Source organism: Zea mays, chromosome 10 (genome assembly GCF_902167145.1).
Source record: "Zea mays cultivar B73 chromosome 10, Zm-B73-REFERENCE-NAM-5.0, whole genome shotgun sequence".
NCBI classification, from domain to species: domain Eukaryota; kingdom Viridiplantae; phylum Streptophyta; class Magnoliopsida; order Poales; family Poaceae; genus Zea; species Zea mays.
This window is the reverse complement of record NC_050105.1, coordinates 97,164,582-97,191,234: the sequence shown is the minus strand read 5'-3', so window position 1 is coordinate 97,191,234 and position 26,653 is coordinate 97,164,582. Positions and strand designations below refer to the sequence as shown.

Below are 26,653 nucleotides of genomic sequence, written 5' to 3'. Positions count from 1 at the left end.
TTTTTTCCTATATATAAAAAAGCACAGGTACCAGTGCTCAAATTGAAATGGAAATAGGAGAAAGCACTAGGTACAATCGAATGAATGAGATTTGCTTTTAACAGGGCCTACACACAAAGTAAACAAATATCTAACGTACGATGTGATGCTGGTGCAGACATAAAGAGTGGGTCTTCTTTTGGAGCAAGAAAAGTAAAGCAGAAAATGAAAAGAAGAGAAGAAAAAAAAAGAGAAAATGATTCCTAGAGATTGAGTTACAGTAGGTCCAGGCTGATGAGGCATCACATTCATAAACGTACCTGTTGCTGCTGAAGTTGAGAGGCATCATCACATTCACAAGGCAGGCTCCTGCAGGCATGAGGTTTAGGTGGCCAGCATGCAATTTTTTTTATTCATTCCATTTAGAGCATTTATTAATTAAGGGCTAGGTAGCTGCTGCAGGACACTCCCATTGGCTGCAAGACCAGGTTTCTTCATCCATAAATTCTGAGCTAACAACCGCTTGACTGCCGGTGGTGGTGTTGGTGTTGGTTATGAATCACTACTCCATCACTGATTGGCATGGCATGGCATGAAACGAACCATACCGGCGGCGGCATGTGCGACCTGCAAAAGTCAACCTCCTATTTTGCTTAAACAGCCAATATATTACTAATATGCAATTCTAGACCATACAAAAATTTACTAACTTTTATTCTACCAGATAAGAAACATTAGATTTATAATAATGAGATATTTTTTATATTATACATGTTTAGAGTCAAATGTTACTGATATTTTTTTAATGAATTTGATTAAACTTGAGATGCTTTCACTGTATATCAATGTAGAGAGGGTCATGTAAGATCAAATCTAGAACTAAATTATGTGGAATGGAGGCGGTGCTAGCAGCAGCAGCAGCAGTAGTAGGATGTCAGAATACACAAGACATTTTTCTGGATCGGGCCATGCAACCATCAATCAGACCTTAGGTGTAGATGAGCAATTGGTAGTTCTTGAAATTTGAAATTGAGATTTGGTTTTGGCAAATTTGTATCGCGCGCCTTGTTTCCATTATTCATGTGAGTTTGGTACATGATGCTTGCTATCATGAAAATCTCAAAATATTCATGTGGAGACCATAGGACATGACAAGCAACAAAGGTGCCGTTTGGTTCACATATTTGTAACGTAATGGGTAACGGATAACGTTAAATCATGTTTGTTTTAGTCCAATCGTAATCAGATACCACACTAAAATTTGATACAGCCTATTCAAATTTGTTACCGTCAGTAATCGAGCCGAAACCATTACCATTACCATTTACGTTACATTTTTTGAACCAAACAGCACCAAAGTGTCTGTGATGGCAAAGAAGGAACCAACAATTCTCAAAACATGTATTTGCGCCAGCAGTGATGTCAGACAAAAGTTGGTCCATCTGGCTAGAAAATGCACGCACTGGTTGCCGCCGATTGGCAGAATACGTCATCTCCATTTATACCAGTGATCCTCCACGTGGCATGCAATCTCTCAAGAGATCATTGCACCACGTCACTGATTACATGCATGAGGCCTCCAACTAAAAAATTATTCTCTCGGCGTACATGAGTTAATCGTTTTGGCTTTGTTCTAAATCAAACTATTTAATTTTAACTTAATATATATCTATATAATTAAATTATTTTAAGCTAAAAGAGTTATATATTATAATAGTTTAAGTCACGATAAATTTAATATTTTTATTTTTATATTATAAAATTTTATAAAACATCAGGTATCACGGTCAAAGTTGATAGCGATTTACTTAGGACGACTACGGAGGGAGTATAATTAATCTATACTAATATGCGTATCTAGCTTTACACGGTTACACCAGCCATCACCTGTCCAGCCCACACTGGAAACCTTTGACTTTATACTGCAAAGCAAACCAGCCAGCACCCCATACCGTTGGACATGTGGAAGGTAGGTCAGACACCTGTCACGGTGCCCTCTTCGAATCCGGGACAAACACACGCTAGCATTTGGTGGCTCTATAGTATTTTTAAACTATGGAATGATTAGCTAACTATATAAAAGACAATGTCTTGCTTTGTTCTTCCAGAAGTCTAAACGGTTTTATTGTTGTCCATTGCTACATAAAAACTGCAATAGAATTCATAAAGTTCGGTTTCACTGTTCCCCTGTACATTCTCGTAGCAACGACTGATTAATCGTTGGCCGGCTGAAAAATATCTGTTGGATTGCAGATGATTTTCCGATACTGCAACAGTAGTAGAGGACGTACGCGTTTCCTTTTGTTGGTGTTGTTACCATCACATACAGTTCAGTCCTCTCTTTTTACCTTTAATCATGGCCAAGTTGACCGCAGGGGTTTCGAGATTTGCATACTAACGCAGACGCACAGTGATCTCCAAGAGCGCGACACGTTAGACCGCATCCAACAGTCTTGCGTAAAGCTATCTCCAGTAGATTCCTTATCTCATCCCCTATTTCAAACTCCATTCTGTAAACATTGTCAACTATAGTCTCGCGTCCCCGAGACAGTCTAATAATGGGACCTCACCATTTTACTCGCTCGTTGGCACTATCAGGGCCTCAGGGGTAGACCCAAAGAGGGCTATGACTCCCTCAATTTTTATAACCTCTTATACCTAATGTTCACTTACCATTAAGTTTTTGGATTGACACAGTTCTCTCGACTCCCGTTCTCCTCAGACCAGTCCTCGGATATATCCGTTCGAGCACATTTTTTCTGACACTGCCTGAGCTAGTCTTCCTTGCTCCCAATGTTGCCCGTCGTCTCCCATCCCCCACGTGTGACACTCCCTGCCCCCACCCATTCCTAGTGCCCTCGCCCTAGTCGTCGTTGCGATGTCGACCTGATCTTTCTCGTCACGACATTGTGACCTGTCCCTGGTGGCCAATGAGCTTAGCAAACCAGTGAGACCTAGCTCTTGACCGGAGATGTCGCCTAACCCTGCACCTTTCCTAGTGCCCCGCCCTTCGAGAAGATCGTCATTCGACAACTATGCACCTTTCTTAGTACCCCCGCCCTTCTAGAAGATCGCCATTCGACAAGGTAAGCACGACTTCAATTCGGTCAGTAAGAACTGAACGACATGTTTGCTTCTTTTGTTCATATAGCTTCCTTCTTTAAACTTCTATCGTGTATTGATATGAAACTTGAACTCTATGCAACACTAGTTTTTATGGTCTTGCTTGATTTCGTCATGTGGTCTTCTTGCCCCCCATGAATTCTCATCCTGCGTCTGTCACTGTGTACTATTTAGGGATGGCAACGGGTTTAAAACCCGCGGGTACAGAGATTACAAACCCGTACCCGCGAGATTAATGTTAAACCCGTACCCGCACCCGCGACAGGGTAGCGTATGTTACCCAAACCCGCTACCCGCGGGTTTATGGCACCCGCGGGCACAGTCATATAATAAATATTTATTACTGATAGCATATAATAATAAATATTTATTAAACTGATAAAAACATGTACCGATCTTAGCCAAAAGCTCTACGAGTTCCCTGACGCCTGTAGTCTTCTTTTATATCATTTGATTGGCTCCGCTCGCTCAAAGCTTTCGGGGTGGCACTAAATTGAGATGCATGTGCTCTACAGTCTACACAGACACACACATGGGTATGCGGGTTTGCGGGCATGAGTACAACATTTTCATACCCACGAGAAAAAACCCGTCGGGTTGAGAATCAAACCCGTACTCGTACCCACGGGTACAAACTCACACCCAAACCCGCACCCTATAGGGTTTTAACCCACGGGCACGCGGGTAAAATGTGCCCGTTGCCATCCCTAGTAATATTCATCTTCCCAGCACTGCCCCCTTCACTGCATGAAAAATAGAAGTGGCTCCATCTACTTCATATCTTGGCGAGCTCTCTCCTCCTTGCACTTCAACTGTCGGCCTCATCCATTCACCCATAACATCGTGCTCAGCTGCCAGCTCGCTCCACTATGGCGCCTTACACATCCTCCCCAGTTCCCTCTCATCCTCTATAGCGTCGCTTAGGGTTTTCACTCTCGTTGGAGAAGATCCCGCTTAGGACCGAACTGAGCTGTTGCTCTCGCGGCACCATCTACATCTTCCACCACCACCTCCCATCCTCCCCTGTTGCGGCAATGTGGCTACGAACCACCACCTCCTCTTCATGTTCTCCCCTTTAGCATCGTTTAGGTTTTCAACACTCAATGGAGAAGATACCTCCAGTGACCGAACCAAGATGCTCCTCCCGCGACATATTCCGCCTCTTCACGTACACCCGTACAACAGTGGTGGTGTTGTAGCCGTTGTTTGAGAAGATCCAATCATGGAGTAAATCGAGCTACTACTCCAACAACCAATTGCACCTCCTCTCCTGTCGCCTCCTAATCTCCCCTAAAGTTGTGGTGCAACTATGTCATCGTTGGAGATGACTCAACCATCGTTCGAACCGAGCTGCTCCTCCACTACCACCTCCTATCCTCCGATCTCACTCCTCCTCCTCCCTCGCCGCCTCCCGCCCTTTGATCTCCTCTCTCCAATGCTGCTATCGCCTAACAAGTAAACATTGTTGCCTTCGTCTCATTGGCATGCACCCCAACCATCTCCTGGTTGCAGAGAGTGATCAGGGTGTTGGTTGGGAGGCTACTAGAAGGGGGAGTCTGTTGATGGTACTATTGACGGTGGGACCCACAGATAGAGTGACATTTTAAGGGATGTGGAAGCAAAACTATTGGAGTTGGTACTTGGTATTACAACCACCATAAGCAAACAACCTCTACAATACATGCCCTTGAGTTGGACATTCTTCTCGAACGATTGGCATGCAAATAGACTATGTTTGGTTGGTGCTGAGGGCCGAGGTTTGAAAGGGAAATGAACTTAAACAATTTTCTATATTGATTTTGGTGCTTAATATCAATCATAATCATATGGACTAAATAGTTTGCCAAGTCTTTGATTCACTGGTTCATAATATCAACTTTAGAGTTTCCAAGTCAGAAATAGCTCAAACCGAGCCAAATAGGGGTAAAACTTGGAATAGATGATGTTGGAGAGTAAACTCCAGCCGGGTGTGCGGAATGCACCCCCTAATACTAAGAACAAAGGGGCTACCTAGGATTTACCTGTGGAGATGCAAGAACACAAGAACACAAGGGTTTAGAGTGGTTCGAGCCGCTGGAGCGTAATACCCTACGTCCACTTGTGGGTTGTATTGCTGAGGATGTCTGAGTTCGAGAGAGTTTGTAAGAGCTTGTCCCCTTGCAACGCATGTGCCTCCCTTTTATAGGCCAAGCGAGGCACATACAAGGGAGCTCAGGCCCGACAGGTGGGCCCTAACAATCTAGTATTAATATGAAACTTCTATCGTGTATTGATATAAACTTGAATTCTATGCAACACTAGTTTTTATGGTCTTGTTTGATTTCGTCATGCGGACTTTTTGGCCCCATAAATTCTCATCCTGCGTCCGCCACCCTGTGCTATTCATCTTCCCAGCACTGTATTTTTTTTCATTCCATTTAGAGCATTTATTAATTAAGGGCTAGGTAGCTGCTGCAGGACACTCCCATTGGCTGCAAGACCAGGTTTCTTCATCCATAAATTTCAAAGCTAACAACCGCTTGACTGCCGGTGGTGGTGGTTAGGAATCACTACTCCATCATCACTGCTTGCATTGGCTTGGCATGGCATGAAACGAACCATACCATACTGGCGGCGACATGTGCGACCTGCAAAAGTCAACCTCCTATTTTGCTTCAATAGCCAGTATTACTAAATATGCAATTCTAGACTGTACAAAAAAGTAATAATATTTAGTCTACCACATGAGCAACATTAGATTTATAATAATAATGAGATATATTTTTATATTATACATGTTTAGAGTAAAATGTTAGTGATATATTTTTTAATGAATTTGACTAAACTTGAGATGCTTTAACTATATATCAATGTAGAACTACTTTTCATCTTCCTGTAAGATGTGAGGGCAAATTTAGAACTACTTTTTTTTGGGGGGTGGAATGGAGGTAGTACGGTAGCAGCTGGATACTAGAATGTAAAAGACAATTTTGTGGATTGAGCCATGGAACAAACCAGGCCTAGGTGTATGTAGATGAGCACCTGGTAGTTCTTGAAATTTGAAACTGAGATTTGGTTTCGGCAAATTTGTATGGCGCGCCTTGTTCCTATTCATGTGAGTTTGGCAGATGATTCTCGCCATGATGAAAAAAGATTCTCAAAATATCTATCTGGAGACCATAGGACAAAGCAAACCAGGTAGGAAACCTTTGACGTTGTACTACAAAGCAAACCAGCAGCAGCACCCCATAACTAATCCGGAACAAACACACGCGCTAGCATTTGGCTAGTATTTCTAAACTATGGAATGATTAACTAATAAATACTACTCCCTCGGTTCTTTTTTATTTGTCGCGGTTTAGTTTAAAAATAAACTAGCGGTCGACAAATATTTGAGAACAGAGGTAGTATGTCTTGCTTTGTTCTTGCAGAAGTCTAACGGTCAGTCCACGAAAGATTTCTATGTCCTGAATCGAGCTTAAGTCCCTAATTTGCCAATTTGATTATGACCTCAATAAAATGAACAAGTCTTAACTCTAATATGAGAGATCGAGAGGGGAAGGGAAACTTGTGTCATACCTTCCCGTCCTAAGCTGATTGCCGTGTTAGCCAGCGCTGTCGCGTCTTGCGTCGACTCTCCTCCTCCATCATGTCGGTGATTGGGGGCTCCTGCCTTCGGCCACCGACGTCGTCCTATCCATGGTTAGTGGTAGCAGTAGATTCCCCGGAGCATGGTGGGAAAGGAGACGTGGGCTTCGATGTCGCCATAGATACAATGTTTCCGATCACTAAGAGCCGTTGGGATCGGATCCCTCCGTGGAAAATGTGGCGGCTAGGATTTTTCAGAAGCACAAGAGTGTTGGCTTCCGTGCTGGCCCTGCCTCTGTTTATATTGCGTCTCTCATAATCGAGGGCCACAACTATGGATTGGCATATGGAAAGCTAATGAAAATAATCTCTATAGTCTAGATTTGAATTCATGCCGATTTGATCGGATCTGCACACCGGACTTTGCATCGTGCCTCCCTATGCACATCACGACCTTTTGAACTATAAACATAAACACTAGCAAATACATTAGTTTAAATGGTTATGTTGATCATCAAACACCAAAAACACTTATGCAAATGGTTATGTATTGTACTCTTAGTTTAAATGACTAACTTCTACAAGTTTCCACATAGACTAGCCTAGGTGTGAAAATATACTGCATAGTGATCCGGTGAGAAGAAAGTGAAAACCCTTGAAAAATGTTTGTGAAAATGCTAACTCACTTGCGCTTATGACGAACACTCGTAGAAGTTAGCACATTTGAAAAAGATGTAAAATACAGTTATTTGAGGCAGATATACAGGCACAAGATTTTGCTCGACAGAGGTCACCGAAGTATCCGCTTTAAAAATTATAAACCTTTTTGTGAATAATAAATAACTTAATTTAAATAATGTATTTTAACTTAGGGGTGTCTGGTTCCAGCCAACTAATATTTTATCACATGTTTGAATAATAATTATATGTATTAAGTATATTCTAATTATAAAACTAATTACACTAATTATACATACGAAGACTAAAAGATGAGACGATTTTTTAAAACTTAGTTAAACATATATTTAATACGTACAATTATTCAAATATTTGATGTGGCACGAACTAAACTTAGTTGGGAAACTAACACCCCCTAATATACTAAAAAGGGTTATCCGAGAGAAGAGGAAGTAGAAAGCCTCGAGCTGCTTCAGGTCATACGTAGGAACGACTGAATCGTTCCGGCTCCTAATCGTCGTTGGCTGGCTGAAAAAACATCTATTGGATTGGAGATGATTCTCACAAAATGGAATCGTTTCTCACATCCATACGTGATAGGTAGGCTCCTCGACTGTCGACTCCTAACCACTATAGATCTTAAGGAGATTGGAGGGGATTAAATTCCTACAATTCTCTTTGATCCAAACGCAACGGAACGAGCTCTAAATTGATTCGTTGTCAGCAATGAGCCAATGAGCACCCCATATAGGACTTGATTGTGAGTGCGTGTCCTTTCGGATCGTCATGCGAGTAGATGGAGACCCAAGGCATATGCAGAAGCAGCATGGAAATTTCTCTAAAGCGAGCAGATAGAATAGATAGGTACATATCTCTTTCTTTCATCGTGCATCCATGCTGATCCATCTGCAACAGTAGTAGAGGACGTACGCGTTTTTATTGTTGGTGTTGTTACCATCACATACAGTTCAGTCATCTCCTTTTTACTTTTAATCATGGCCAAGTTGACTGTATAGTAGCCCTGTAGGGGTTTCAAGATTTGTATACTAAAATACAGACGCACAGTGATCCCAAAAGCGCGACACTTTAGACCAACTCCAGCAGTCTGCGTAATGGGCTCCATATCCCTTTGTACACGCGTGTTGGCAGTATCACGGGCGGACCCAAGGGGAGTGAGGTGGACTATGACCCATTCAATATTTTTTATAATATAACCTTTTATACCAAATGTTCACTTACTGTAAAGTTTTCGGAGCGACACAGTTCTCTCCACTTGTGTCCTCCTCGGTCTAGTCCTCGGATCTTTCCGTTTGGCCCCATTCCTCCTGATGCTGCTTGAGTCAGTCTGCCTACTGTTCCCGATGTCGCCTGCCCTTCCTGGCTTGCGACACTGCCTGCCCTAGTCCCTTCCCGATGCTCTCGTCCTAGTTGTCGTTGTGACGTCGACCTGATCTCACTCATCGCGGCGATGACCTGCCCCCGGCAACCGATGAGCTTAACGAACTAGCAAGCCCTAGCTCTTAGCCGAAGACGTCACCTAACCCCCCAACTTTCCCAGTGCCCCCGCCCTTCGAGAAGATCGACATTCGACAAGATACTCACGGCTTCGATTCGGTCAGTAAAAACTTAGCGGTATGTTTGCTTCTTCTGTTCATATTGTTTTCTTCTTTAAACTTGCTTCGTGTATTAATATGAAACTTGAATTCTACGCAACACTAGTTTTTACGATTTTACTTGATTTCGTCATGGGAGCTCTCCACTCCTCCATGCACTTCAACCACCGGTGTCATCCATTCACCCATCATATCGTGCTCTGTCACCACCTTGCTCTGTCGCAGCGCCTTTCACATCCTCCCCTGCCCCTTCTCGTCCTCCCCTATAGTGTTGTTTAGGGTTTTGGCTCTCGTTGGAGAATACCCCGCCTAGGACCGAACCAAACTATTACTCCCATGACGCCATCTGCGTCTTCCCCCGTCGCCTCCCATCCTCCCCTGCAGTAGCGATGCAGTTGTGACCCACCTCCTCCTTCTCTTGTCCTCCCATGCAGTGTCGTTTGGGATTTTGCACTCGACAGAGAAGATACCTCTGGTGACCAAACCGAGATGTTCCTACCGAGGCACCTTCCACCTCCTCTTGTGCTCCCCTGCAACAGTGGTGCGGCTACGATCGTTGTTTGGGAAGATCCAGTCATGGGCCAAACCGAGATACTACTCCCACGACCCCTTGCACCTCCTCCCTATGTATCCCAGCCCCCCTAAAGCGGTGGTGCGACTGTATCGTCATTGGAGATGACCCGACCATCGACCGAACCGAGACCCTCCTCCACCGTCACCTCCCATCCTCCAATATCCCTCCTCCTCCTACCCCGCCACCTCCTGCCCTTTGATCTCTCTCCTTCTCCAATGCCACTCTCGCCCACCAAGCAAACATTATTGCCTTTGTCTCAGTGGCATCCACCCTAACCATCGTCTGGTTGCAGAGGGTGATGCAAGTGTCGGTTGGGAGGCTACTGGAAGGGGGTGTCCGTCGATGGTATCATTGATGGTGAGACACATAGCTTATTTTTAAGGGATCGAGAAGCAAAATGGCTGGAGTTGGTCTTACAACCACCACAAGCAACAACCTCTACAATACACGCCCATAGTTTGAAAATTTTCTCGGATGATTGGCATGCAAGTAAGCATGTATGGTTGGCACTATGGTCCAAGGTTGCGTAGAATTGGAGGGTTGTTGCCTAACAATAAGGATGATCTTAACTCTGGTTTTTACTTAGCGGTAACTGAAAGTCACCTAGAGGGGGGTGGATAGGCGAAACCTGAAAATTATAACTTTACACCCCAACTAGATCCCTTGATTAGTGGTTAGAACAAGATACACAATTGTCGGAGTATAAAGACTAAGTCCTTTGCTTGTAAGGAGTATTGCTTTCAAATAATGCGGAATTGATAAATCAATACTACTAATAAGTCTATGAGAATAAATCAAGAGGGCTTAGATAAGAAGAGCAATAACACAAGTTCTTTCTTGCAAGGTGTTGCTTTACTAAATGAGAATTTAACTTAAAGCAACACCAAATAGTATTAGCAAAGAATAGTGCAAGAAAAACTTAGAAAGGGAAAGAACAAACAAATCACAAGCAATAAGCACACGAGACACGGGTGATTTGTTTTACCGAGGTTCGGCCCTCGAAGGCCTAGTCCCCGTTGAGGAGTCCACTAAGGACGGGTCTTTTTCAACACTTTCCCTCTCCCCACCGATCACCAAAGACCGACGAGCTCTTCTTCTCAAGGATCACTTAAGACCCCACAAGGACCACCACACTCTTTGGTGTTGTAAAGCCCAAAATTTATGTAAAAATAATAATAATATGCAATCTAATCCATCCCTTATAAGCTATGTATTAAGAATACTCTTTAAAGTAGTTAGATTAAAATAATTTATTATAGGAACTTCCCATTATCCTCTACTAGAATAAAAAGGAATGATGATTCTAAGATTTTAGTAACTCAAAATTTTAATTAAAAACTAGAAATTAAAATTTGAACTCCAAACACAAAAATGTGTGATTTCCAAACTAATTGGTTTCGAGAGAATACTCCTTGCTCGAATAGTATCTTTAGAGGGGTCAACATGAATTAATTAAAATAAACCTTGCATCATGCTGGGATTTTATGGCTTGTGCATTCAGGTTTGTCAAACTTAAACTTGAATTTGAATTTGTGGACCGGAAATTGACGTGAATCTAAAATAAAAAAAACAGAAATTAGAAAAAAATAGAAATTAGAAAAAAAATGGTGAATTGGCCGGCCGGCTGGATCGGATTTTCTAGCCAATTTATCTTTTCCTGACGGCAGCTCACATCCCCTTGCTTTTTCCATTTCTTTATTCCTCTAGCCGAATTTTGCTTCATCATGAGATCGTAGATGGCATTATCCAATGAGTCTCCGTTGTGTGGAGTGCTTAGACCAGTTCATCTTCTACCGAGAACAGAACGTGGATCAGAGTCCCGCCCGGATTTTTCTCGCCGAAAACCAACGACCTCTACCAGGAGCTTTAGTGCCTCAGCCAGTACGTGGATCGCGCGGACTCAACGAGACCGAGCGTGAAATCAGGACGTGCCCACCTGCTCGGACTCAGTCCGGAGTTTAAAGCTGTGCCTTCCCCCTCTGAGCCATCCAAGGGGAGAACTTGTCGAGCCGCCATTAGCGCAGAGAGATTTGTGTGCACAGCCGCTGCCATCGATCCTTCTCTGGGATGACCACCCGGCCGAGGTGCCATTTAGAAGCTCCGTTGAATCACCAGAAACGGGATCGTGGGAGTCTTGAGCTGGGAAACCTAGCTGGTTGCCCGGAATTTGTCGCCGGCGCTGTCGGGTCGCCGTGATGCCGCGCCTCAATGTGACCCCGTGTTCCCACACGGCCATCCTAGGTAAGTTCTACCCCCAGCGATTCGTCTTAATCCTTGTATCGCGTAGATCGTCTCAGATTGGAGGATTTGTGCCAGATGCGGCGGATTGAGTTCCTTCCAGTGGCTTTCCACCGCCGTAAGCTATGCGCCGCCGTCGCCCAGCTCGGGTGAGGGAAGAAGGTTGGGAGCCTTCGGATCCGTGATGAGGGGTGGAGATTAGATCGGGAACGAACGGTTAGAAATAGACTTAGAGTAATAAAATCCTCACCGTTGAATTCGAATCCAACGGTTCTCGTCGCTTACCGATTCATTCGCTGCTAGATCTAATCCTGGCCGCAGAATTTAGATCTGACGGCTAATCTCGATCCGTACCCTTTCGTGATGCCGAACTTACAGATGAACCCCTCTGTTTATAGGAAATAAATGTGCCATCCACTTTAGCTATTCACTGTGTCTCGGGTTTCTTGCGCCGAGGCCCTTTCCGTTTCTGGTATTTAAGGCGCAGTCCAGAAATGAATAAATAAACGTGGGAATTGGTTTCTAGTATGAAATTAATTGTAGAAACTTGTATAATTCATAGAAAATTCATACTAGCTCCTTTTTAATCCATTCCGGTTCCTATAATTTGGTAATAATATTGTCTATCACTAAGTAACATTGTTCTAGCATGAAAACTATATTAAAATTTATCACGTGATTATGTTTGTACCAAACACATAAAACCATCAGAAATTCATAATTTAATATATATAACTCCAAATTGATTCATTCTAGTGGCATTTATTTTGTTTAAATATTGTTTATCACCTAGTATCTTTGTCTAACCATGAAACTTTATTTAAAATTATCCACATAAATAACTCTATTCTAGGCATTAAATAACTTCAGAAAATCATAACTTAATAACTCTAACTCCGATTTTAGTGGTTTTCGAACCCGCGATCTCGTAGCAACGCATAGATTATTAATATGTATTTTGTTCTTATGTTTGGTGTGATGTTAATTTTATCTATACCATGTTTGTTTGTATTGCTACGACTAGCGCGAGGACACGTGTCATCAGAAAAGCAAGTTGGTACCTGGAATCTCAAGTGCCAGGCAAGTTGTGCCCTTGATCACTTCTTTTACCCACTCATGTTCTAATTAATCATAATGATCTGCATAGGTTAATTTTGATGGGACCTAATAGGTTACCTAGTCTGTCTATCTTTATGCCTTGTTTACCACTGAACTTTTTGGGTAGTACTTGCTAGTGCTATATGTGGTTTTGGGCATTGAGATACACATTATTCATGATTATACTTTTGTTATCCGTTGTTATTTACTGTTCATGTCAAGATCATTAATGTTAATTGGAACATAGAGCTTAACTTGAGAAACACGTGCCACCACAAGGGTTTATGGACGCCCTTGGCTGATTAATTAGGAAAGCTAGTGGAGGACTACCTTACCCGAAAGGGGCAAGGGCAGTAGGGGAGTGGTCAGTGTAGGGAGGTCCTTGCTTGATTTTGCTGCGATGGCGGTCAGGCAAGAACCCTGCATTGGAGCTTCCTATAAACTGTAGCGGGTTTTCTGAAGCTAGTGGAACTTTGTAAAGGCCTCGTAGTGTTACCCTGCCTCGCCTCCTCGGTAGAGGTGTATGGAAAGTCGCGATCCCTTGGCAGATGGGTAACATGACTTGTGGGTAAAGGGTACCACCTCTGCAGAGTGTAAAACTGGTATACTAGCCGAGCTCACGGTCATGAGCAGCTCAGGACTCTCTGATGATTAAATTATGGAACTTAAATTCAATTTGTCATATGCATTGCATTGCAGGTGATGTTGTTACTTTGTTCTACTACTTAATTGGGTTGGTATTTACTTATACTTAGTAACTGCTAATAAAATTTTGACCAACTTTAAAAGCAATGCTCAGCTCTAACCATCCTCTTTGGTAAGCCTTACACTTCACGTGAGCTCCCACCTTTGGCGAGTTCATGCACATTATTCCCCACAACTTGTTGAGCGATGAACGTATGTGAGCTCACTCTTGCTGTCTCACACCCCCCACAGGTCAAGAACAGGTACCACAGGATGAGGCACATGGAGGATGCTGCGATGTGTTCGTGAGAGGTCTAGGCCGTCGTCTCCCAGTCAACTTTGGGTTGCTGGACCGTTGTCTCCTTATAATGTAATTATTTATTTATTTTGTATAGAACTCCTGCTATGAAGTAAAGATGTGACATTCGATCCTGTGCCATGATTCATCATATGTGTGAGACTTGGTCCCAGCACACCTGGTGATTATGTTCGCGCCCGGGTCTTGGTGCCCCGAAACCCGGGTGTGACAGGTGTCTCTTGCTAGCTTTTACAAGCCTCCAAAACTTTGGAGGAAGTTCAATGGGAGTCAAAACTCCACACACAAATGATCATAAGATGTAGTGCTCACTAACTCTCAATAATTCTCACAAGGCACTCTTGCTAGACTCACACGAGAGGCTTTCTTTTGCTAGCTCTCTTTTTGTGGCACTTGTGTTGGTTGTAGTGGCCTAAATCTTGCGCATAGGATGGATCAATGAATATATGTGGTTGGGAGGGCTTGAGTATGTCAACTAGATGACTTGGAATGTTGCTTGGACTCCCACACCTTGAAGTGGCCGGTTGGGGTGGTATTTATAGCCACCAACCAAATTGTAGCCATTGGAGAAGGCTGCTGGCGATGGGCGCACCGGACAGTCCGGTGTGCCGCCACGTCATCCTGTCATTAGGGCTTGGAGCTGGTCGACCGTTGGAGGCTCTGTCCTCATGTGGCACCAGACAGTCCGGTGCTACACCGGATAGTCCGGTGCCCCTCTGACCAACTGCTCTGACTTCTGCCGCGTTCACTGTTCTGTACTGTTCACTGTCAGAGTCGACCGTTGCGCGCAGATAGCCGTTGCTCCGCTGGTGCACCGGACAGTCCGGTGGCACACCGGACAGTCCAGTGAATTTTAGCGGAGCTGCGCCTGGAAACCCGAAGCTGAAGAGTTTGGAGTGTACGACCCCTGGTGCACCGGACACTGTCCGGTGGCACACCGGACAGTCCGGTGCGCTAGACCAGGGCACACTTCGGTTTCCTTTTTGCTCCTATCTTTTGATGCCTAACTTGTTCTTTTGTTGGTTTGTGTTGAACCTTTGACACCTATAGAGTGTATAATCTAGAGCAAACTAGTTAGTCCAATTATTTGTGTTGGTCAATTCAACCACCAAAATTATTTAGGAAAAGGTTTGACCCTATTTCCCTTTCAATCTCCCCCTTTTTGGTGATTGATGCCAACACAAACCAAAGCAAATATGTAAGTGCAAAATTGAACTAGTTTGCATAAGATAAGTGCAAAGGTTGCTTGGAATTAAACCAATTTATATATTCATAGGATATGCATGGATGCTTTCTTCATTTTTAATATTTTGGACCATGCTTGCACCGCTTGTTTTGTTTTTGCAAACTCTTTTGGAAATTCTTTTCAAAAGTCTTTTTGCAAATAGTCAAAGGTAAATGAATAAGATTTTGAGAAGCATTTTCAAGATTTGAAATTTTCTCCCCCTGTTTCAAATGCTTTTCCTTTGACTAAACAAAACTCCCCCTCAATAAAATCCTCCTCTTAGTGTTCAAGAGGTTTTGAAGAGGGTATACCAATTTGAAATTATATCACAAATAAGATACCAATAAAAAAATCTTCTCTTAACACAAACTTGAAAGACTACATTTTTGAAATTGGTGTGGTGGTGCGGTCCTTTTGCTTTGGGCTAATACTTTCTCCCCCTTTGACATGAATCGCCAAAAATAGATACTTGCGAGTGAAATATAAGCCTTTCTTACGTTCTCTCCCCCTTTGGCAAACAATATGTGAGTGAAGATTATACAAAATTGGAGAGCTGGCGGAATACCGGCAAGGAAGGATAATACCGAAGATGTAGAGTGGAAGCGATGTCTTTGCTGAATACTCCATTTCCCTTTCAATCTAAGACTTAATACACAAGATGCTCATGGAAACATATTAGTCTTAGCCTTGGCACAATAGTGATAGGAAATATGCAAATGTACCAAAGGAAAGAGACATGATTAAAAAGATATGTCAATTAAGCTTAAACAGTTCTATATAATATAGATTGCTCCCCCTAAATATGTGCCGTGAGAGGAATACAGATTTTGGCCTTTAAATGCCAAGTGCACATAGTTAGGTTAATGAGGTCATATCTATATCATAGAGAATGTGTAGTGCATTGTGTCATAGTATAAGTGTAATGCTCATGACAGTTTATGCACTAATGAAAGCATGTTATAGACAACTTAAGCATTTTCCCTTAAGGATTGCAAAGAGGCTTAAGGACCATCCACCTTTGGAACAAAGACAACTTATCCTCGTTACAAGGTTAAGCTTTAAGCTCTTTAACAATAAAATCACTTCACCCAACTTTAACAAAGATGCAAGAATGAATGTTTGAGTAGTTAAACTAGGTATGAAGTAGGGGTAATGCATGAACATGCTTTCTCTTCCTTTTTATACAATATATGCAAAGTAAGTATGGAAAAAGGAAGATTTAGGTACAAGTTAGAATGAAAGAAAGTTGTTTTACCCTTTTGTACCTTCACATAGAGACGCTCTCTTCATTGTGCGTTGTCCTTAGTCTTAGATGCTTAAGACTTATACTTAAGACAATATATGGAAATATTTTGCACAAGAAAGAGTTCTACAACTAGTGATCCCTTTCTAAGTCATTGTTAGCATATATCAAATAGATCACAAATTGCATAGATGTATCATGAATTCTCCTTTTAACTTAGTGCATATCAAGAGAGATATCGATTGAAATTACATGAGGCACTAAGAAGCATAAGTGTTAATTGAAGTTATTCAATGATCAAACACACAACAGATGCGATCAAAAGAACAACATAGGCATTGGATCATTAAACAAGCTTAACATGGGAGAATCCAGTAAATATGCTACTTTAACAATGAAAGCTACAATCCTTGATAAAGGTGACATTATTTTACCAGATGAATTGACATGTAGTAGCATACTTCATGAGAAACTTATTCTTATACTTGAGACTATATGAGATTACTAAGATAAAGTGTTAGTCTCAATATAATTAAGATTTAGAAATATGCTCCCCCTAAAGATATGCATCAAGAAATTGAATGAATTGGATAGATGTACTTACTTTTAAAACAAATAGGGACAAGCATTATTCATCTTGATCAAGGCTTACAAAATTTGCAATAAACATTTTATGCCTAGTATTCTCACAATGAAAAAGATTTAGAATGCTTACAACCACACCATTGATTATTTTGAAGATCTCATTATCCAAGTAGGTGTTGTTGCTCTTGATGTCTTCCTTTTTCATTTGAGTGTCCTCCCTTTATAGTTGACTCTTTTTCCTTCCAAACTTATTGAAAATACTCAAGATAGATGTTAATAGCACAAGGGAGTATATGATGAAGAATGATTTCTTTTAGATAAGGAGTATAAACAATTTATCATTCACAAGTCACACAGACATGAAGTAAAATCCTTAACATTTGTGCACATCATTAGAAAGGAGGAATATGCACCTTTTAAACAATTTTAATCAACCATAGGAAATTTACTTCTTCATATTGAATTTATTATCATAACTTAGAAGTATATCAATATGAGAACAGATATAGCAAAGGCATGAATTAGATTCTAATGGATAAGTGCATTAATGAGAATGAGATTGAATGCACATCTTAGCCAATTTAAATTCAATAAAGAATATATTCTTCACAAAGGTAGAATATGATAATTTAGAGTGAATAACCATTGATGGGAACTAAATCTGATAAATAAGATGAGTTCCCATACCTTTGCTTTTACCTTTCATCCTTTGGGGTGAAGAGTACCCCTTGATGCTTGTGTCTTGAATTGATCATACACTTATTCTCTCGCAGATTTTCATAAATATGCTCAAGATATATGTCATTAGTAACACAAGCACTTGTTTTCCTTTTTGTAATCAATTTTTGATAAGGAATAAAAGATAGATTACTAAAGCATGAAAACTTTATAATATGAACTAGGTTATTCCATGATGTATGCTTAATTTGCTTTCAAAACAAGCATAGATAATTCTTTAAAGATTATGGGAATAAATCTAATTCATAACATGGAGAGCGATAAATATAGAAGAATCATATCCAATTTAAGCAAGAGGCAAAACAACATAAATCATTGGATTGACTCTTCATTTCATGTTAGATTACGCATCTCCAAAGAGAAACTTATTCTCTACATGTGAGACTACTTAGGTTATTTAGATAAAAACATTAGTCTCACGATTTCTAGATATAAAGAGAGATTCCCTTTATAAGTGTCCTAAGGAATTGAATTCCTTACATGACACCTTATTCTTTTAAGAACATGGAATATCTCTCTATATCTGGAACATGGCAATAATAGGATGATTAGTGTAAAGCATGCCATGAGACACTTACAACAATTTAAAGCATGTAGATTGCCATGGTATAGAAATGATGAATATACAATCTACCATATGAGAGGATTTTCTTCAAAGAATGGTGACATAATTTAAAAATATTTGAAGTGCTTTCTTTTTCTATACAAGACACATAAGAAATGATAATTTAAGATACTTGCACTTAAAAACATAGATGTTACCATCCTTTGGCTTTCCTCCACGTTGTAGGCCTTGTTGTTTCTGCACAGGATAATTCTTTATTTCCTACAACATCAATACTTTCCCCGAGATGATATGAGTTTAAGACATAGTAATTTGAAAAATAACCTTGGGTCAATCATGGATATAGATCATTGAAGATCGATAGCTTGAGTTAACAAGAATTGAATTGACTCTCTCAAGCACCCCAAAGCTTCATATCATCTCCTTCTCCTGCAAAAACTTGTCAAGCATATTTTGGTACCCATCGCTTGATGGGTCCATCAAGGTTAGTCAACAAAGATCTAGGAACCCAAGAGTCCTTTGTGTTAGCACTTGGTAAACTCATTACCTTTCTAACACAAGTTGCAATTTTGGGTTGCCTAGTTACATGAGAAATAATTGACAAGCTAGGAGTGGGGTTGTTACCAATGGGACAATCCTTGCATTGATGTCCCTTCTTTCGACATATGTAGCAAAGGCGATCTTCAAGTCTTGAAGATTTCTTCTTTCCTTGTTTCTTTCTTGCTACATGGTTAGTGAATATTTTATTTTCTAACATTATGCCTTTTTGTTTCAAATGGGGACAAGATTTAATAAAGTGTCCCTTCTTCGAACATTTAAAACAAAGTTTATCATCCTTGTTAATAATCAAGCCATTTTTAATATAGGGACATGATCTAATCAAGTGTCCTTTCTCAAAGCATTCACTACACCTTCTACTTTTCTTAGTGTGAAGTGTGGCTTGATCATTACCTTGGATGTTACCTTGTATGGAAGCATGGTTGAGGCTTTTGGAAGAGGTGTTGATTTTCTTCTTTTGTTCCTTCCTCTTGGCAATCCTCAAGTCCTTGACATTTTCTTCAAGGGAGTTAGTGCATGCCTCGGTTGTTCCCGTCTCAAGCTTCTTCACCATGTGATCACGGTTATCTTGAGAAGGTTGAGCAATGCACTTCCCTTTTAGTTGTGTCAAGCTCATCTTTAGCCTCTCATTTTCTTCTTTGAGCTTTTGATATGTATCATCACTTGTTCCTGCAAATTCTAGCTCAAAGGAAGATTTGCTTGTCGATGGACAACAAGCATTAGCACATGGTAATGTAGTTTCAATTTGAATACATGTGCATGAGTGAGGTTGTTGGGATTTTACGTTTTCTATCACAACCTCATGAGCAATGTTTAATATGATATGATCATTCAAAAGATTTTCATTAGAATATAGAAGCATATCATATTTATCTTGAAAAGCAAGATTTTCATCTTTTAGCTTTTCTATTTGGTCCTTAAGCAAGGCATTCCTATTTACTAATTGAGCGATACAATGTAAAGCGTTATCTTGCTCAATTGAAATAGTTTCATACCTTTGGACCAACTCAACATGAGAGCACTTTAGCTCCTCATGTTCTTTAGTCAACTCGTCAAAGTATAGCATTTTCATGGAGAGAACATTTTCTAGCCTTTGACGAGCTTCGCTTTGCTCTCTCGCTCTTTCTAGAAGTTTGAGCATGACCGCCTTATCTTCTTGGCTTAGGCGAGCGTAGAGTTGCATGAAGCTTCTTTCTTCCTCCTCATCCTCGTTTGTGCTTCCGCTATCATTTTCATTAGCCACACAACATATGTGGGAATCAAAATGGGAAGACAAACCTTTTGGAGAGGTGGATTCATCGTTTGGTCTCCATCGGTCATTTTCTTCTTCTTCTTTGCAAGGGTTAGTATCACAAGAACTAAAGGAAGTAGAAGCACTAAATGAACTATCATGTTTGGACTCATCAAATTTGACTTTAATTCTAGTCCAAATATCATGCGCATCATGAATAGATTCATTATAATTTGATATGAAGGCACAATAATCTTCATTGCTAAGAGAATTACTTAAGATGTCATAAGCTAGATAATTTAAGCGTATACATCTTTGATCTTCGTCGGAAGCATTTTTCCTATCATAACTAGGAGGTATAATACTCTTGTATAAGATTTGTTCTAATCGTGGATCTATAGTTCTAAAAGCATTTAGTACACTAGTAGACCATGAATCATAGTTAGAACAATCAAAAAATAATATCTCAAGAGTTACCTCCTTTCGAGTTGTGTTCTTGTTCTTTTGGGATCTTCTTTGAGCCATCACTTCGAGTTGTTAGACTCAATATGAAGTGCTTAGCTCTGATACTATCGGCGTTTCGAGACCGGGGAGTCCCTGGGCCGACGAGTGAATGTCGCCGCGTGCCCCAGCCCAGATGGGTCGAGCGCGAGGGCGAGCGCGAAGGGGGGAGAGCGAGGCGGCCGGAGACCGGCGTGAGAGAGGTGGGAATCCCGCGGCCTTCGTGTTCGTCCCGCGCCCAGGTCGGGTGCGCTTGCAGTAGGGGGTTACAAGCGTCCACGCGGGAGAGGGAGCGAGCGGCCCCAGGCGAGCGCCTGTCTCGTCCTCGTCCCCGCGCGGCCAACCCTCTCTAAGAGGGCCCTGATCCTTCCTTTTATAGGCGTAAGGAGGGGATCCAGGTGTACAATGGGGGGTGTAGCAGAGTGCTACGTGTCTAGCGGAGGAGAGCTAGCGCCCTAAGTACATGCCGTTGTGGCAGCCGGAGAGATTTTGGCACCCAGCTGGTGTGATGTCGTGGCCGTCGGAGGAGCGATGGAGCCTGGCGGAGGGACAACTGTCGGAGCGGTTGAGTCCTTGCTGACGTCCTCCTGCTTCCGTAAGGGGGCCGAGAGCCACCGTCGTCACAGAGTATGGGGGGCGTCATCATTGCCTATCTGGCGGAGCGAGCCAGATGGGACGCCGGTCTTGTTTCCTGCGGCCCGAGTCAGCTCGGGGTAGGGCGATGATGGCGCCTCCTGTCGACGTGGCTGGCCTGCGCCCTAGGTTGGGCGATGTGGAAGCTCCTCCGAAGCCGAGGTCGAGTCTATCTTCCGTGGTCGAGGTCGAGTCCGAGCCCCTGGGTCGGGCGAGGCGGAGGCCGTCGGCTGAGGCCAGGGCGGAGTCCGAGCCCTAGGGTCGGGCGAAGCGGAGTTCGTCGTCTTCTGGGGCTGAGCCTGAGTCCGAGCCCTGGGTCGGGCGGAGCGGAGTTCGCCGTCTTCCGGGACTTAGCCCGAGTCCGAGCCCTGGGTCGGGCGGAGCGGAGTTCGTCGTCTTCTGGGGCTGAGCCCGAGTCCGAGCCCTGGGTCGGGTGGAGCGGAGTTCGTCGTCTTTCGGGACTTAGCCCAAGTCCGAGCCCTGGGTCGGGCGGAGCGGAGCTTCCTATGGTGCCTTCGGCCAGGCCTGACTGCCTGTCAGTCTCACTCTGTCAAGTGGCACCGCAGTCGAAGTGGCATAGGCGGTGCTGTCCTTCTGTCAGGCCGGTCAGTGGAGCGGCGAAGTGACGGCGGTCACTTCGGCTCTACCAGCTGGGGGGCGCGCGTCAGGATAAAGGTGTCAGGCCACCTTTGCATTAAATGCTCCTGCGATTTGGTCGGTTGGTGCGGCGATTTGGTGAGGGTTGCTTCTTAGCGAAGGCAGGGCCTCGGGCGAGCCGGAGATATATTCGCCGTTGGAGGGGGGCCTCGGGCGAGACGGAAATCCTCCGGGGTCGGCTGCCCTTGTCCGAGGCTAGGCTCGGGCGAGGCGTGATCGAGTCGCTCGAATGGACTGATCCCTGACTTAGTCGCACCCATCAGGCCTTTGCAGCTTTATGCTGATGGGGGTTACCAGCTGAGAATTAGGAGCCTTGAGGGTACCCCTAATTATGGTCCCTGACAGTAGCCCCCGAGCCTCGAAGGGAGTGTTAGCACTCGCTTGGAGGCTTTCGTCGCACTTTTTTGCAAGGGGACCAGCCTTTCTCGGTTGCATTTTATTCCGGTGGGTGCGCGCGAGCGCTCCCGCCGGGTGTAGCCCCCGAGGCCTCGGAGGAGTGGTTTTACTCCTTCGAGGTCTTAATGCCTTGCGTAATGCTTCGGCTGGTCTGGTTGTTCCCTCATGCGAGCTGGCCGTAGCCCGGGTGTACGGTCGGGTCCCAAGTTCTCGGGCTGGTATGTTGACGCTGTCAACGGTTCGGCCGGAGCCGGGTTTGCGAGAGCAGCCCTCGAGCCTCTGCACAGGGCGAGAGGGCGATCAGGGACAAACTCGGTTTTTTTCATACGCCCCTGCGTCGCCTTTCCGCAAGGAGGAGGGGGGGAAAGCGCCATGTTGCCCTCGATGGGCGCCGAACATGGTGTCTCCGGTGAGCTGCAAGCGGGTAATCCGAGTGGACGTCCGTGCCCCGTTCGTTAGGGGTCGGCTAGGGGCCCAGAGGCACGCCCAAAAGTACCTGCGGGTGATCTGCCGGACCCGGTCCCCTGGTGACGGGGTCCGAGGGCTCGATGCCTCCCTCTGATGGGATTCCGTTACAAGATCGCTCCCGCTGGTCTCGGAAATGTCCTAGGGTACCTCGGGAGCGCAGCCCGAGCCTTGGTTATGTATCGAACGTACCCATGGTCATCCCTCGCTCGGCGTCTGAGGCGGCTGTGAACCCTTCGGGGCCAGCCTTCGAACCCCTGATCAGTAATGGGCGTGGAGCCCGAGTAGCCTGAGGCGGCTGTGGAACCCTTCCGAGGGGCCGACCTTCGAACCTCTGACCAGTAGTGGGTGTAGGGCCCACGCGATCTGAGGCGGCTGTCGAACCCTTTCAGGGGGCCAGCCTTCGAACCTCTGATCAGTAGGGTGGCTCGGAGCCCGGTTCCTTCACGGGGAAGGATCCTTTTCGGGGTATCCCCCTTTCCCGGTCCCTGTTGCAAGAGAGAAAGAGGAAAAAAGGAAAAGGATACGAAATTGAACGACGCGATTTACCTTTTTTGGCGCGGTTATTGCGGCGAAGGCGAAGCGTTGCCTGCTTCTCCTGCCAGAGGCGCCGCCTGTCCCGCCGCGGAGTTAATGCGACGGGGCGAGTGGTTGGCGGGGCGGCCGTTGCGTGTGCGCGAGCCGTTCGAGGAACGGAACACGGGCGCGTTGTCTTTACGCCATGAGAGAGGGTTCTCTCGCTGCCCCTGGATGGGACGTGAGCTTGGCTGACGACGTGACCGCTGCTCCCGCTCGCCTGCCACCGCCATTACTGCCGGCCCATTTTTGGTCGCACTGACCGCCGCGCCAGGCTGGCGCTGCTGGGTCATGCACTGGGTCGCCTCGAGTCACGGTATTGGTTCCACAATCGAGGAGGCGCGGTGGTGGCGCAAGTGGCGGTGCGGTTGCTTGCACGAAGCGTTCGGCGCGCCGGTTGCATGACACGTGGGCCTGGGCCTCCATGCTGGGCGTGTTGGGAGTCGGAGAAGTGCGCCCACTTGGCGCGGTTGCATGCCGCCTGCATGACCGCCCGCCCCTTTCACCCGTTGGTCTGGGCAAAAGTGGAGGGTCACTTGTAACCGCTGGGCGGTTGTGCACACCGCGCATGGCGGTTTGGCTTCTTCTGCTCTGAGCCGGCTTGCATGACATGTGGGACCCAGCCCCCGCGCCGCAGGGGAGGGCCTTGGAGCGTGTTGGAGAAGACTCAGCTCGTGACGGCTGGGGACGCAAGTAGGGATAGTCGCCTTTAAAAGGAGGGCGACCCCCTTGGAAGGCGGCCATGTCTTCGCGCTCCCTTATGCATCGTGTCTTTCCACCTTCCAAGCCCCCGAATGGGGGATACCCGCCGTCTTTCCGCCTCATCGCCGGAGGAGCGCAACTCCGTGGGAGTTGGTACCTTTCAGCCATCGTTCGGCTTCAAGGATTTTCATCATGCAGCCCGGCCGCACCCCTCCACCGGCGGTCACCCAAGATGGTGGCCTCCAGCTTGATGGTGGGGGAAAGCAAGCCAGGCTGCGGCCTCTGCCCCTCCCTCAGCCTCAAGGATTTTCATCACCAGGGCTGGGGAGGGGAGTGTGCCGAGTTGGGGTCGGCCCCTGCGTGGGCGGTGGCCCGCTCCTTCACTCAGTGATCGGAGGGAAGGGCGGTCGTCGTCCGTGGCACCGGCAGCTGCACCGTGCCTGGCTCTCGGACGCGAGTAGCTTTGGAGCTGCTCGCGGCGCCGGCGTCTGCCACTGCAGCTGGAGGAGGTTCTTCCGCCGACGAGATAGCCAGGGCCGGCCACGGACCGACCTCCAACTCTACGGCCTTCTGCCCGTCCTTGCCTCACGAGTTTGGGCGTGGGTGGGGGCCTCTTGGCAGCAGCATCCGCCCTGAGGTCAGTGCTGCCGCTGTTCGGCCCCCCGGAGCAGAAGTCGTCGTCGTCGCTGCTGCTGGAGCGGGCGACGGCGCGCCGTTCGTCGGTCTTCTGTTGCTCCGTAGGCCCTCCCCCATCGAGTGGGGTTGTTCGTACCTGCGGAGGGGGAACCGGAGTTCCGTTTGTAATGGCACTTTGAATGCTAGTGTTTTTGTTCATTGTGGCTGTCGAGGCCTGAACATGTATGTAATTTTGGCACGGAGCCGTGTTTTTTTTTCTCATTTTCGAGCACCAAGACTCGCATGTTGGTTGTCTGAACTGCTTCACCAAGCGTGAGTCGCCCCGTGTCAAGGTGACGAGTGAGGTATCCGTATCCTGGAGGCGTAGGAGTCCCTCAGCTCGATCGACCTTGTTGTCTGAGGCTTCTCTAGCTTAGTTAAAGGGACCCCTTGGCCGCTCTTCGATGAGCCGAGGCCAGGGGCAGCGATATCAGCATGAACAGGGGCAGAGTTGGCTCGAAAAGGAAACCTGGTTGGCCGGAGCCCAGCCGAGTCATCCGTTAGCGGGACCGACGCTGGAGTTGACCAGCCGAGGCCTCGGGTCGGGATGGCGCCCTTGGAGGACGGCTGGCCGAGGCCCCGGGGCGACCGGCCGAGCCGCCTACTCGGGCCGGATTCCCGGAGAAGACCCTGGCAGCGATTGCCCGGGCGTGGTGATGACGTTGTCCTTTAGAGCGGAGATCCGTGGACCGCGTCGCCGTCCGAGGCTAGGTCGGACCTCGCCGAAGGTGTCGTCGATGCCGAGGGTGTTGCTGCCCCCTTCCAGCGTCAAGACCCGAGCCTGCAGGATCGGATTGTCTTGTAGCGTGTGTCTCCTGCGGCCGCCGAGGCCAGAACACACCCTCGCTGTGTTGTAAAGCTGCGTCTCTTTTCCTCTTGTTTCGAGTATCTAGACTTTTTTGTCGGTAACTGGGATGTTTGTGCGAGCGAGAGTTGCTTCTCGCGGAAGGTGATGAGTGAGGTATCCGTATCCCAGAGGCGTAGGAGTCCCTCGGCTCGGTCGGCCTTGCCGCTTACGCGCACCTTTACCCGTCCATGAGGCTCTGTCACCGACTCAATCGAGAAAGCTCGGAGGATCGCTTCGGCAGAAGAACTTCCGAACGTGAAGACTTGTTCGGTCCGCGGAATCACTTATTCGAACGTGAGTTACTTATCGCAGAAGGTGATGAGTGAGGTATCCGTATCCCGGAGGCGTAGGAGTCCCTCGGCTCGGTCAGCCTTGGCTGCTTACGTGTACTCTGTCGTTTTCAGGATCCACTTTTCGAAGTAGTCAAAAGGCATGAAAGATATTCTGGCACAAGAGATCTTTTTTCGAGGAAAATTTCAACGCAGAGGGGGTTCCCCCCCTTTTAGCCCCCGAGGGAGGGTCGGGCTTTGCCGAGGCGAGGCCGACCCTTCCTTGATGACTAAACTTTGCGTGGGTGCGAGGTATATGAACAACTTGAAAACATCTTAAGGGTAGAAGCGACGTAGTTGTTGGATGTTCCAAGCGTTGTCGTAGACCTCGCCTTGACTGTTGGCCAGCTTGTACGTTCCGGGTTTCAGAACCTTGGCGATGACGAATGGTCCCTCCCAGGGGGGCGTGAGCTTGTGCCTCCCTCGGGCGTCTTGTCGCAGCCGAAGCACCAGGTCGCCCACCTGGAGGTCTCGGGACCGGACCCCTCGGGCGTGGTAGCGTCGCAGGGACTGCTGGTACCTCGCCGAGTGTAGCAAGGCCTTATCCCGAGCCTCCTCCAGCAGGTCCAGCGAGTCTTCTCGGCTAGCTTGGTTGCTTTGATCGCTGTAGGCCCTCGTCCTCGGGGAGCCGTATTCCAGGTCTGTGGGCAAGACGGCCTTGGCCCCGTAGACTAGGAAGAACGACGTGAAACCCATGGCTCGGCTCGGCGTTGTCCTCAGGCTCCAGACCACCGAGGGGAGTTCCTTCATCCATCGCTTGCCGAACTTGTTGAGGTCGTTGTAGATCCGAGGCTTGAGCCCTTGTAGAATCATGCCATTGGCACGCTCTACTTGCCCATTTGACATGGGATGAGCCA

The 26,653-nt window shown here is 45.9% G+C and overlaps 1 long non-coding RNA gene across 1 annotated transcript; it reads right to left on the bottom strand.

Moving 5' to 3' along the window:
• Positions 1-34: 34 nt before the first annotated feature.
• LOC103641435 (uncharacterized) lies at positions 35-6,919 on the bottom strand. The gene is made up of 2 exons (XR_560310.2): positions 6,661-6,919; positions 35-606 (listed from the first exon to the last, which is right to left on the bottom strand). It is a non-coding gene; the product is annotated as an uncharacterized lncRNA (long non-coding RNA).
• Between the last annotated feature and the right edge of the window lie 19,734 nt (positions 6,920-26,653).